This window comes from Puma concolor, chromosome B4, assembly GCF_028749965.1.
Source record: "Puma concolor isolate L17-30 chromosome B4, mPumCon1.1.hap2, whole genome shotgun sequence".
NCBI classification, from domain to species: domain Eukaryota; kingdom Metazoa; phylum Chordata; class Mammalia; order Carnivora; family Felidae; genus Puma; species Puma concolor.
This window is the reverse complement of record NC_141673.1, coordinates 114,569,061-114,581,066: the sequence shown is the minus strand read 5'-3', so window position 1 is coordinate 114,581,066 and position 12,006 is coordinate 114,569,061. Positions and strand designations below refer to the sequence as shown.

At 47.3% G+C, this 12,006-nt stretch overlaps 1 long non-coding RNA gene across 1 annotated transcript; it reads left to right on the top strand.

Annotated features, from left to right (window-relative positions):
* The first annotated feature begins 4,883 nt into the window (after positions 1-4,883).
* LOC147579431 (uncharacterized) lies at positions 4,884-11,914 on the top strand. The gene is made up of 2 exons (XR_015253932.1): positions 4,884-5,559; positions 10,533-11,914. It is a non-coding gene; the product is annotated as an uncharacterized LOC147579431 (long non-coding RNA).
* Positions 11,915-12,006: the final 92 nt, after the last annotated feature.

Sequence of the window (12,006 nt, the reverse complement as noted above, 5' to 3'; positions counted from 1 at the left end):
TGCTTTCTTCCTTCACTTTCTCTTTCCTGGGAATGTTCCCTCAATAAATCTCATGCACCTATATCCCTGTCTCGGATTCGGCTTCTAGGGAACCCAGAGACAGAAATAGAAGGGAATGAGCTCAGTTTACAACTGAGTAGAAGTGCCTATGACACATTCAAATAAAATTAATAATCATCTGAATCATAGTGAGGATTTATGGAACTCTTACCAAGTTCTACAGCCCTGAGTCTAAGCTTGACTTGCTAATTTTTCCCAAAATACTATAAGATAATTATTATTATACCTATTTTAAAGATGAGGAAAGAAAGGCACAGAGAGATTAAAGAAGTAACTTATCAAAGATCACTGTATTGGTCAGGGCTCTCCACAAAAATGGACAGGAGATAGATAGATAGATAGATAGATAGATAGATAGATAGATAGATAATTTATTATAAGCAATTGGTTCATACAATTATGAGGGCTGAGAACTCCCAAGATCTGCAGTCAGCAAGGTGGAGATCCAAGAGATCTAATGTATAGTTCTAGTCTGAGTCTGAAGGTCTGAGACCCAGGAGAGCCAATGGTACGAGTTCCTATCTGAAAGCTGGCAGACTCAAGATCTGAGAAAAGCTGATGTTTCAAGTGGAATCCAAAAGCAAGGAAAAAATGATGTCACAGCTCATCAGTCAGGGAGGAGGAGTTCTCTCTTACACACAGGCAATCAGTCTCTTTGTTCTCTTCAGGTCCTTAAGTGATCAGATGAGGCTCACCCACATTAGGAAGGGCAGTCTGCTTTACTCAGTGTATTCAAATGTTAACCTCACCCAGAAATAGCCTCACAGACACACCCAGAATAATGTTTGATAAAATATCTGGGCACCCTGTGGCCCAGCCAAGTTGACACATAAAAATAACCATCATAGTGACCCAGCTGGTAAATAGTGGATCAGGATGTGAACTCCATTGTCAGATGGATATGAAGATTTTGAAGTAAGGGGAAATATCTGGGCTAGAAAGAGACAGAGACTGGGGAGTGACCAGCATGTTGATGATAACTGAAGCCACAGGAGTAAATGAAATAACCAGGGAGGTCACGTGGTTTAAAAAGAGAAGACAGCCTAAAACAAAAACCTAAGGATTCTCAGCATTCAAGAGATGGACTGAGCCAAAGACACCAGGGAAGAATGGCCAGAAAGATGCAAGGGAATTCAGGGGAGACACTAAAGGGAAAGGATGTTGGGGGGGGGGGGGGCGGTGAAAGGGCAAAGTGACCTAATGACCCTGGCAAGCATCAATCCAGGGGCACTGTAGGCCAGACTGCAGTCATTGAGGACTCAAAGAGAAGAGGATAAATCCAACTAGTAGATGCGTATAAGTTTTTAAAGGAGTGTGTCTCTGAGGAGAGGTGAGAGAAAACTTGGAGCTGAAGGGAGATGTTGGGAAAGGCTTGTCAGCTTGTTTTTAGGATGGACAGACTTCGGCATTTGGGGTCAGTGGGACTTGGGAGCAGCCAGGCTACCAGTCGTTTAGTGTAGGGAATCTCTCAGACATGGGATAAGCCCAGGATTTGAGTCTGAGTCCTGCTCTACCATTCCCCCGTAGGCAGATGCTTTTGCCTTTCCAGGCGTCATTTGTAGAATAGCCTATTTCAAAATACTGTTGCAGGTAAGCCAGAAGTCATGTGAAGACCCTCTGCCAATAATAATCATTATTTCCAAATAAGAAAGGCAAAGGAAGACACCTCCAAGCTTTTGAAGCCCAAGAGTCTTTGTGGACAACTGACTCAAGGAAATCCTGAAGCAGGAAAAGCTTTGGAGAAGAGACAAGACTGGTTTGTGCAGGCTGATACTGAGGTCATGGCAGGAAATCAAAAGTGGAAATACTTAGCAGATATGGGGAGACAGAGACCAGACGCAGGAGAATAGTCGGAGATGGTGAGAGAGTGCTGGCGTTCCTCAGCCCAGAGGTGAGCATGAGTCAACATGGGGTTGTGTAATGCTTGGCAAAGTCTCACAAGAACAACCATAACTGCTGTGCATTTAGCAATTACTTTGTGTCAGGCGCTTTTCCTATATCTTCCGATGCCACGATTATCTGCAGTTTACAGGTGAGAAAATGGAGGCCAGAGAGGTCACCCAACTAATAAATGATTCAAACACAGTCACTCTGGCTCCCAAACCTACATTCTTTCCACTCCCTCATGCTGCTCCAAAGCACGGTATCTTAGGGGACAAAAGGAAACAGCTCACTGGGCCGAGGAATGTTGAGAGGGTGTGATGTATGGAGGCCCAGAAAGGGTAGAGTTTCAGGACTGTGGAACGGGCAGACAGTGCCACATACTGCAGACAAGGAGGATGAGCTGAGAAGCACTACTGATTTGGTGAGCAGACGCTTCCCAGAAGGGCAGATGGCTGAGGGCAGGGACTCTGTCAGGAGAAACCAAGGTGCCCACATAGAGCAGGACTGCTCTGGTGATCCCGCAGTGGTGTTGGTGGAGAAACTCCTACAGCAGGCAATTCAGCCATTGTCTGATGGCCACTTCGTGTGGCTAAGCAGGGAAGGAAAAGTCAAAGCACTCGGCCTCACACAGCTCACAACTTAATTAGGGACACTGGCTTTCAAACATGACAACCAGAGACCATACAGCCTGGAGGGAGTATGCGTCTATCCCAAGATGCCACCCATTGCCATGACTTCTGTCAGCTTCTGGGGGCGGGGGGTGGGACATGAGCTCCTGAGAGAGAGCTGGGCCAGCCGTCTGTATGGCATCTGTGTGTGATGGCAGTGGAAGCCCAGAGGGATGCTGACCTCCCCAACAGCGTGTGCTGCTGGAGTAGAAAACAGAGTACAGGACAGATCGCTAAGTAGCACCCGCATGTCCGGGACAGGCAGAAACAAGTGGACCCCTAATGACACTGAGAAAGTGGCCAGAGGGGAAGGAGGACAGGCAAGACCCTAGGTAGGGAAGATATGAACTGAGGCTGAATCCCTCATTTGAGTGTCCCCTTTCAGCCAGAGCCAAGAGGGGCCACTTCCTCTCTCTACACCTGCCTTGGCGGCTCATTGCTCTCCTAGTCTGTCCAGCCAATTCAGCAGTATTTCCTCTTTCCCGCCTCATTTTCTAAATTTGCAGGCCAGTAAGTGTCATCCTTGTGAGAGAAACAAGAGTCTGGACTCTTCTCTCCTGTTGCACTTCCGCCTTCCAACTGCCTCTCACCTGTTGCAGGTCAAAAGAGGACACACAGAATTCCTCTGCTGGACGGCCTCGGCCTCAGTTGCCTCTGCCAGAGAATCTTCCAGCTGCCACAGTGCTGAAATGCCAGCATTCTCATCAGTTCCTCCGGTGAAGAATTATTCTCCCCTCTGGTTTCTGTCTTAAAATGTAAATGTACCTGGAAAAGTAACAGATTTGGTCTCTAACACTCTAGAGCAAGTCCTTGAGAAGACCTCTTTGACATGCCTTAGAGGATTCAATACTTTGGGAGCCCTGGGCAGCTGAAGTTGGCACCGAGAGATGGCTTAGGGAACAGAGAGGGAAGGTGGAGGGGCTGGGGAAAATCGGAGCCCATTACGCAATTTTATCCTGCATTAACCTCATCCCTTGGCCTGGGTTCAGGGCAAGTTGTAATAATTCATTTGTGGCTGAGGCTGTAGACGCTTCGGCCATATCCCCTTGGCCTACCTCAGAACTCACCTGCAGACATTTTCCAAACAACAGTGGGGAAGGTTGGGTGATCTGGAGAGTTAATGTCCTGCAGAAATAAATGGGGATCCATTCCGAGGAGTGTTCTATGTGCTCTCTCAGAGGGTCCCCAGCCTGACTGGGCCCCCCCAGTTGCCCACAGCAGTAACCCCTTCATTAGTGCACTTTTAATTGCTCACCTTTCAGTGTGCTTCTGGGATCACCTCTGGAAAAAAAACTATTCACACCCAATAGATATAATAAATATTCACACGCCATACTATTCTTGTTTCAGATTTTGCTTTGGCGGGAATAGGAACCAAGACACCATATTATAAAGGAACTCACCCTGTTGTTCCTAGTACCAATGGAGGAGAAAAAAAGCCCACTTGCCTCTGAAACAACCCAGAGACCCAGAATTTAGAAATGTACATCAAAATCTCAAATGCCCCTATTCTTTGACCCAGTGACTCTAGAAGTTTCACTTAACTTAAAATAACTAACAGACTATATGCAAAAATGTATGTGTGAGGATGTTTATTCCCACAAAGAAGAGTAAAAATTGGGAAGCAACTTAAACTTCCAGCAGTAGCAAATGCTTAATAAGTTATGATAATCCTATGTTGCCATTAGAAATAATAAATCGATTTTTCTTCCCACTTTCCCTGTCTGTGGTAAGTTAAGTGACAAAGCATCATGTGCAGAGTAATCCACTTTTGTAAATACTACATTCACGTGCGAACACGCGTGCAGGAAGAATCTGGAAGGATGACAACAAAATGTTAATAGTGGCTATCTTTGGGTGTAAGAATTGGGGATTGTGGATCATTTTCATTTCCTTCTTTATACATTTATTGATGGGTTAAAAAATGTTTTTTTCTTTTTACCACTAAAACAACTTTTAAAACTCCAAAAAAAAAAATTGTAAAAAATAAACTAATGGCCTCGGCCACATAGAACTTGAATTCAGCCGCGAGCCAGAACAGAAGGGAACGGTCCCACTTAGCCAGAGCCAGGACACTGCTCTAAGCAAGTCAGCAACTACATCTGCTCACTGGCGGCCCCGGGAAGCACGGCGTGTCACGTGTCCAGCATGTGCGGCCCCACCTGACTCAGAGGAAACACGCGCAGCCCGGCATCCACGCTTGGGGTCGCCCCTCAGGCCCGGTCGTACCCCGCCCCGTCCGCCCTCTGCAGACTCCCCCTCGGGCCTAGAGCCCCAGCTGGCACTCAGCAGGTCCCTTTCCAATTTGCTGCACTTTCGGGAGTTCGTTATTCCCACGGGAAGCGAGGACCTCGTTGCCATGGTGATGTGAGCTTTCCAACCCCAAGACCCGCCCGGGAGGCGCAATCCTTCCTTGCGCGGCCCCGCCTGAACTCCCGGGCTAAGGGCGGCCTCGGTGGGCCCGCCCTGCCCTGTGGGAGAAGGGTTTTAGGCTCCAGATTCTTTGGGCTGGAGGGAAGGGGGGACATTAATTAAGAACCCAAGGGAAGAAGGTAGGGGAAGGAAGACGAATGGATAAGAAGGTTGTTTTTTTTTTACAAGCCACTCTGCCCTTTCCTCCCACCCACCGGGACTCTTCAGTCAAAGGCGGTCTCTCTGGATGAGGAGCATTTGGGTGGGGACGTCGGACACTCTGCTTTCCTCTCAACGTCTTCCAGGAACCCCGGGGCATTTTTTAAAGGTTCTGGAACGTAGCTCACTGGAATGAAGCTTTAACCTCTCCTGCCCCTCCAGCCTGGGACTGAAAAGAAGCGGGAGAGCGAGCGGGTCGGAGCGACCAGCCGAGCCCGGTAACGGTGGGTGGAAGGGAGGGCGACGCCTTCTGCGCCCTGCGCTGCGCCGCCCAACCTGGGACCCGGATCACCGCGCAGGGAGCGGCCGGGGTCAGGTAGGAGGCACGCGGCCCACCGGGACCACCGTCGTTCCCCGCCCCCTGCCCCCACGCCCAGCGGGAGGTGGTGCGCCGAGCCGGCCGGGGTGGGGGCGGTCACGCGCGCCGCCCCGGTGCTGGGGCCACGCCCCGTCGCCCTGACCACGCCCGCTTAACGCCCACTGGCTGCCTGGGTACCTCCCTCCGTGGCGGCGTGGAACTCGCAGACCTTAGCTCTCAGAAAGAATCTTGTCTCCTGTTACTCACCCCAGGGTGGCTGCCCGGGGAAAAGCTCCAAGCATATCACTGACTGGCCTGGAAACCCTTCATCTCTGCTCCATCAGCAGCAGCTCTTTGATTAATTGAGTCTCCTGGCGTTGGAGCCTCCAACCATTGCCACGCTGTAAATCCCTGGGTGCCTGCTGGCTCAGATCTGGAGCACGTGTACACCCAGGCGCACCCCCTCTCCTCAGCCCTCTTCCCTCTTCCTGCTGCCTCCCTATCCCTGACGCTGTAAGACAGGGTTGCAAGGAAGCTTAGGTTTTTCCAAGAGTCTTTTTCCCTCCAGCCTCTTTTCGCACCGACCTACTACAAAACCTGACATTTTCCTTCAACCACGCCCTCCCTCCTCTCAGTATCCACACATACACACAGGCCTGTTCCCTTCCCCTCCATCAGTCCAGTGAGAAGTCAGTTCACCCACAGCAAGAGCACAGACAGTCGACAGCTGCCCACACAGCCCAGGAGGGCTGCACACCCAGCAGCACGCCCATGTGGAAATAGTGCTTTTGACAACCCCAGGCATCGTATTTCATGAGTGAGCCAAATGTAGAAAGGATTAGCTGTTTCACCCAATAAGCCCACATCTGTAGTTACATTCTGATGGGGATAAAATTACTCTGGTTATTAATCCTTCTGCTTTAGGGTATAAGCTGATCACCAGCTGGGCTCAGGAAAAAAAAAAATCTATCCCAGCTCCCGCCAGCCTTCTTCCCCACCTTCACCTGCCCCATCTTCTGTGCTGCATTGTACACATATAGGTCTGTATACCAAGTTGAAGGCCACCAACTGAGGCATCTCTAAGACAGTACAAACCCAGTCTGTCCTGTAGAGGACACGCATTCAGTCACGTACGTATTGAGAATCTACTTTATGCAAGACATCATCGGGCTTCACTGTGGCAAGAAACAAAGATGATTCCTGCATGGCCCGTGTCTTTTTCATGCTGAAAAAAGCTGAAGTGGGCGGTCACAAACTGCCTGTGGTTTCTGGGACTTCCTGCCTTGAGGCACCCTGGGTGTATCAAATGGCCTAGGGGAATCCAGTTCAGTATGGGCAGTATTTTCTAAGCCATCTGCCAACAAAGAATGTAACCATTTTCTCTAGCCTTTGCTTATGTGGCTTCCCCTACAGGGAACCAGCAGGACAGGGTAGCTTTGTTTCTATCACTGATCCTTTCTCCTTGGACCCCAGATCTGCAGGCACTGGTGACTTCCAGGAGTCTCCATTCACACCAAGAAGAGAGAAGCAGTTTGAGAGCCAAAGTTTACTCCTTCCAGATCATCAGGCCTACAGCACCACACACAAAGAAGTGACATTACTGAGAGACCACTTGCCCTAGTCACTTCAGACCTGACCAAGTATGAGCTGACTAAGATCGAAATTGGGACCTCTCAATAGTGAAAAGAGGTGCCATTGATAATTACATGGAACTTTCCTCAGCAAACCACAATGTGCCCACCTTACCTGAAGGGTCATTTCCATTTGCAAGGGCCATGATAAGACGTGCTACTGAAACACAACAGTTGGTTAGCTCCTCCCTGAATCTTTAAGCCCTTTTAAGAATTTTAGATGTGCATCCTGAGAGAATTTCTGTTTTCTACGGACATTTTCCTAGCATCTTTTTGCTGTAGAGAACTAGCAAACTCCTCCAAGGGAAACTGGATTAAAATGCATTTTAAGCCACTCCTGTTTTTAATACTGTTCAGTTCTCATTGCTATGTTGAATTAAATACTCCCTTTTAAAATGAAAAACAAACATCAGTCCCGGTCTGTATACCAAGTTGTGTGGACACTTACTCTTGTGTGGACACTTACTTCAGCCGTTCCCCTCTCCTCCACTGGTTTGCCTCCTTTCCTGATGCATCTATATTGCTGCTCTCCAACCCTGGATCAGCCCAACTATCTGCTTTTATTGGTGCCATCTATGTTTAGGATGCTGGGAGATAATGGAGGTTGTCATCAATAATGTCCATTAAGTGAAAAAATCAGTATTGATGCCATGACACAACGATGCTTCCTACCCTTGAATGCATGTCCCAGTTGCTCAGTCGCTCTGCTGGCTTTCTCATTTTGCATTGTAATGTTCCAAGCCCTCAGTAACTCAAATCTCCATCGACCCCCTAACTCTTTGCAGTGGCCCTAACTTCTCCAAGAACAAAAAACAAAACAAAATAAGCTTGAGATATGAGCTTCTCAAATTTTCTAAACTCTCTTCCAACCTCCAAACTACACACATTAATGAACACCCCTCTTCATTGAAAACTGCTCTCCTTTCCATTCCATCTGCATGACCCCCATAGGTGCTGTCATGTACTTACGTAGGACCTCCTCCCCACAGCCTCGATACAAAATTTTGGACCCTTAGTTGGGCTCCTAAAGACTCAGCTGGATCAGTGAGAACCTTTCCATGGAATTTTGGGTTTGGGGTGAAGAGGGTCAGTCCAGTCTGTCTCCCGTGGCTGCAGCTGTCTGCTTTGTTTCCCCATCAGACTGAAGAAGATGAGGACCTACAGGGAATATAAATGTGCTCATCTCCATATTAAAAAACTAAATAATAAAGACTTTCTTTCATCTCTGCTCCTCCTCAAGTTTCCAGCCCCTTCCCTTCTACCTTCATCTTCTTACCTCCTACAATACCCAATCTACTGCTATAGTCTGGCTCCCTCTCATCTTCCCTCGGTTGACCTAAATAAAAAGGTAAACTAAGGCAAGCTCAAATCACTAGAATTTAGGTTTGGGAATAACAGCACAACCAAAATTCAGAAAATGCATTCCTTAGCAAGCTACAGTCAAGTCCATTGAGGGTTTGGGGCAGGCTATATTTATGGGCAAGGAGTGCAAAGAGGGGGAAGTCCAGCCAAAGTCCAAGTATAGGAAGTTCATGGACTTGAAGATAGGAAGGGATTCTTGACAGATGTTCTTGCTGAGGAGATGAGGCTCACTCTTCTGTAAATCAAGCATTTACAGAAAATCAGTATCTTGGTTCTGAAATTCCATTCTTCTGAGGGCAAATGCATGGGATTCTCTATTTCATATCCTGTGGTTCCATTTTAGATTGAAATCCTTTTATACCTCTTTCCTCATGAGCGGTATATTGCAAACTATGCCCACTTCCTTGCATCCATGCCACTTAACCCACAGCATCTGGCATCAGCAACCCCTCTCTCTACCTTGAATCTTGCACTTACCTTGCACTTACCTGGTTTTTCTCCTGGTCCTTGCTCTAACACAAAGAAATTTGACCTGAAGATGCTGTACCAGAATCTAAATGTACTAAGGATCTAAAGCTCTAGGTTTTTCCAAGCTTCTCACCCCATAGAAATGCAATCGGCCTGTTCCCGCTCCCCTGGTGCACACGGACTGTAGTGGAACAAGATGATGGAGAGCTGGGCTAGGGGTGGAAGAGGGTGCTAGGGATATATTCCCTAAGCACTGACGTTTTAATGACATTTAAGTTTTGTATTTTCACTTCATGTTAATCAGTGCTTGATTGTGCATTTTAATTTACCATTCCGTTGGCACCAAGGGATCACCCACTTTTAGCGCAATGTTTTCAGGATGCAATGAATTCTCAGTGTCTCAGAGAATTTCTACTCCTAAAGTGAGTCTCTCTGCTCCTCACATTGAGAAGTACTGACTCAAGGAACAAGCTTCTTTAAAATGTGAGTGCTATCACCCAGCAGCATCAAAGGGCGAGACAGAAATGTAACACCTGAGTCTTGCCCTCAAAAACTCATAGGCTCATTAGGAAATGGACACAGGAACACTTAAATTAAATACACACATGAAGTAACAATGTGGGACATGTCACAAAGTGGTATGTTATTAAGTGATGTGGCAAGAAAGCTTTCCCTGTATGGGAATGACCATGGAGGCTTCCCGGTTTGGGAGGGTTGGGCCATAATTTAAACAGGGCTGTAGATGAAAAGTAAAAAGTTATGTAGACAGAGAAGAAAAGAAATATTCTGGCACAAAGGAAGTTCATGAGAAAACAAAGTCCTGAGCTTGGGATTGAGATCAGAGCCAACTGAATGGAGGGTTCTTATGGGGACAAAGTGGACAATATGGGTTACCCTCTATCAAACTCAGCACATACGCAAGACATCAACACAGCAAGGACACCAACTTTTGCTTAAGAATCTGTTGCTTGCTATTTTTTAAAAAGCATCAAGAAAACATTATGGAGAAAATTAGAGTTGTGTTCCTTGTACTTATTCTATGGTTTTTAATATCGTATATTCACTTCTATGGAGAGTAGAAATGAGACACCACGATCATGACAGTGCTTCTTCCTCTAAAGGTCTAATGCAGCTTGTTAGAAGAAAATCAAGTTGGGGCCACCTTCTGGGAGACTTGAATTCCAAGTGAGGCAGTCAGACTCTTCAGGGCTTCAAGGACAATGACAACCTCACATTCTCTGGGTCTCTGAGGTTACACCCCTAAGTCTAATCCTGGGCTTCAGATCCTTTGCTGCGGCATACAGCTACAAGGTCACACTCATGAGAGTCTTCTTTATTACAGTGACTTATGCCTCTTTGTTTCGTTGCCATTGTTGATTGGCACTGGTTGGAAGAAATAATATCCTCTTGAATGCAAAGCCTCCCTTGCAGAATATCCCCTAAAACAATTGGTGATGTTTATTGCTTTTATCAACTTGACAGTCTGGAGACAATATTGATGATATTTATACAACTTTTTCATTCCTCCAGGTTAGTGGGACACCACTTTGTTGCCGTCACCTCTACCCACATCGTGCTTGGGACAGCAAGGGTATGGCAGTGCAATGCCGTAAATCCCAAATATCTGTGAGATGAGTAAATGAGTGAATAAGTGAATAATTAAAGAAGATCTGTGCTAAGAAAAGGCATCCCAAGGTTGGCATTGTGAGGGCAGCTGGAGCAGACAGTGGCTAAGGCCGCCTCTGAGCTTAACATCTCTCCTTCCACTGGACGCAGGTCAGGGAGGACGTCCAGTTCGCCAGTCATCTGTCAAAAGAGATCCCCTTTCGGTCCTTTCCCTCGAGCTCTCTGAGAAACATCACACCACCTCCATGGTGGTGGATCTCTGCTCCTCCAAACCTCAGGGAAGATAGTTCTCTCCAGTAGCCAACTCAGCTCCCTCTAACCGCAGTTTCAGTGAGTCCGTCTGCCTGCTTTGTCAATGCCAACGGCTCTTCTCAGGGTCAGGGTAAAACATCGTGAAAGCCAGCCCGGGATGAAAGTCCACAGAAGGACTTGGTGGGGAGGAGGGGAGAGGCATGTGCAGAAACACCGTTGAAGGTGATGGGGATCTGCGAGAGGCAGAGAGGGGCCCCGGGGATTCACGCGGGAAGAGTAATTACATGCAACACAACAGCTCTCCGGGCCAGCATCACTGCCCAGAGCGTGGCCCTGAACGAAGGTGGATTGCTTCAATTATCTGGGCATCTTGATGAATGGGCCCTGCACACGCTCTGGGGAAGATGGAAGGAAACTAGCCACAGATTAATCACTCGTGGCATCACTGAATGCACGGTGTTTAGAGCCTGTGAGCGCCACGGGCACAACAGGTTCACAAAAGCAGAGAGGGAAACGGAAAGCAGTCAGGCCGTGATTAGAAAAAAAAAGGGGAGGAAGCAAATATAACATTAAGACTCCTCTTTTGGGGGCTAATTTGCATAAAGATAGTGGCAATTGAAGTAGCCCAAGTAGGACTGGACAGTGGAGTATAGTCCTGGAATTGCCTGGCCTAAAGTGCAGCCAGGAGCTGGGGCCCTAAAGGTAACCCTGAACCAGAGAAGGAGGGTCTCAGACACCAAAGGAGGGAGAGGCGAGGGAAGGAGACAAGAACTGCTGACACCAACCCAGGAAAGGTTTCCAGAGAAGATGAAGCCATGTGCCGTTCCAGCCTCTTCTAGGACTTTCACAGTATGCACCATTAGTGGGGTCTCAGTGCTTCTTTGCCCCAGATTACTATGGGGTATGTGTGTATTTAAATAAAGAGAATTATTTTTCCTTTGAGAAATATCTGATTGTGTGTGTCCAGCATTCAACATATGGTATATCATAAATGTTTGTTGAATGATTGAATAAAAATAGCATTTGTTACACTTCTTCTGTGTCAGACAATATGCTAAGTGCTTTACACAAATAAATTTAATGTAATTCACACAATCTTCCTATGAGGTGTTTTTCAATTCCTCTT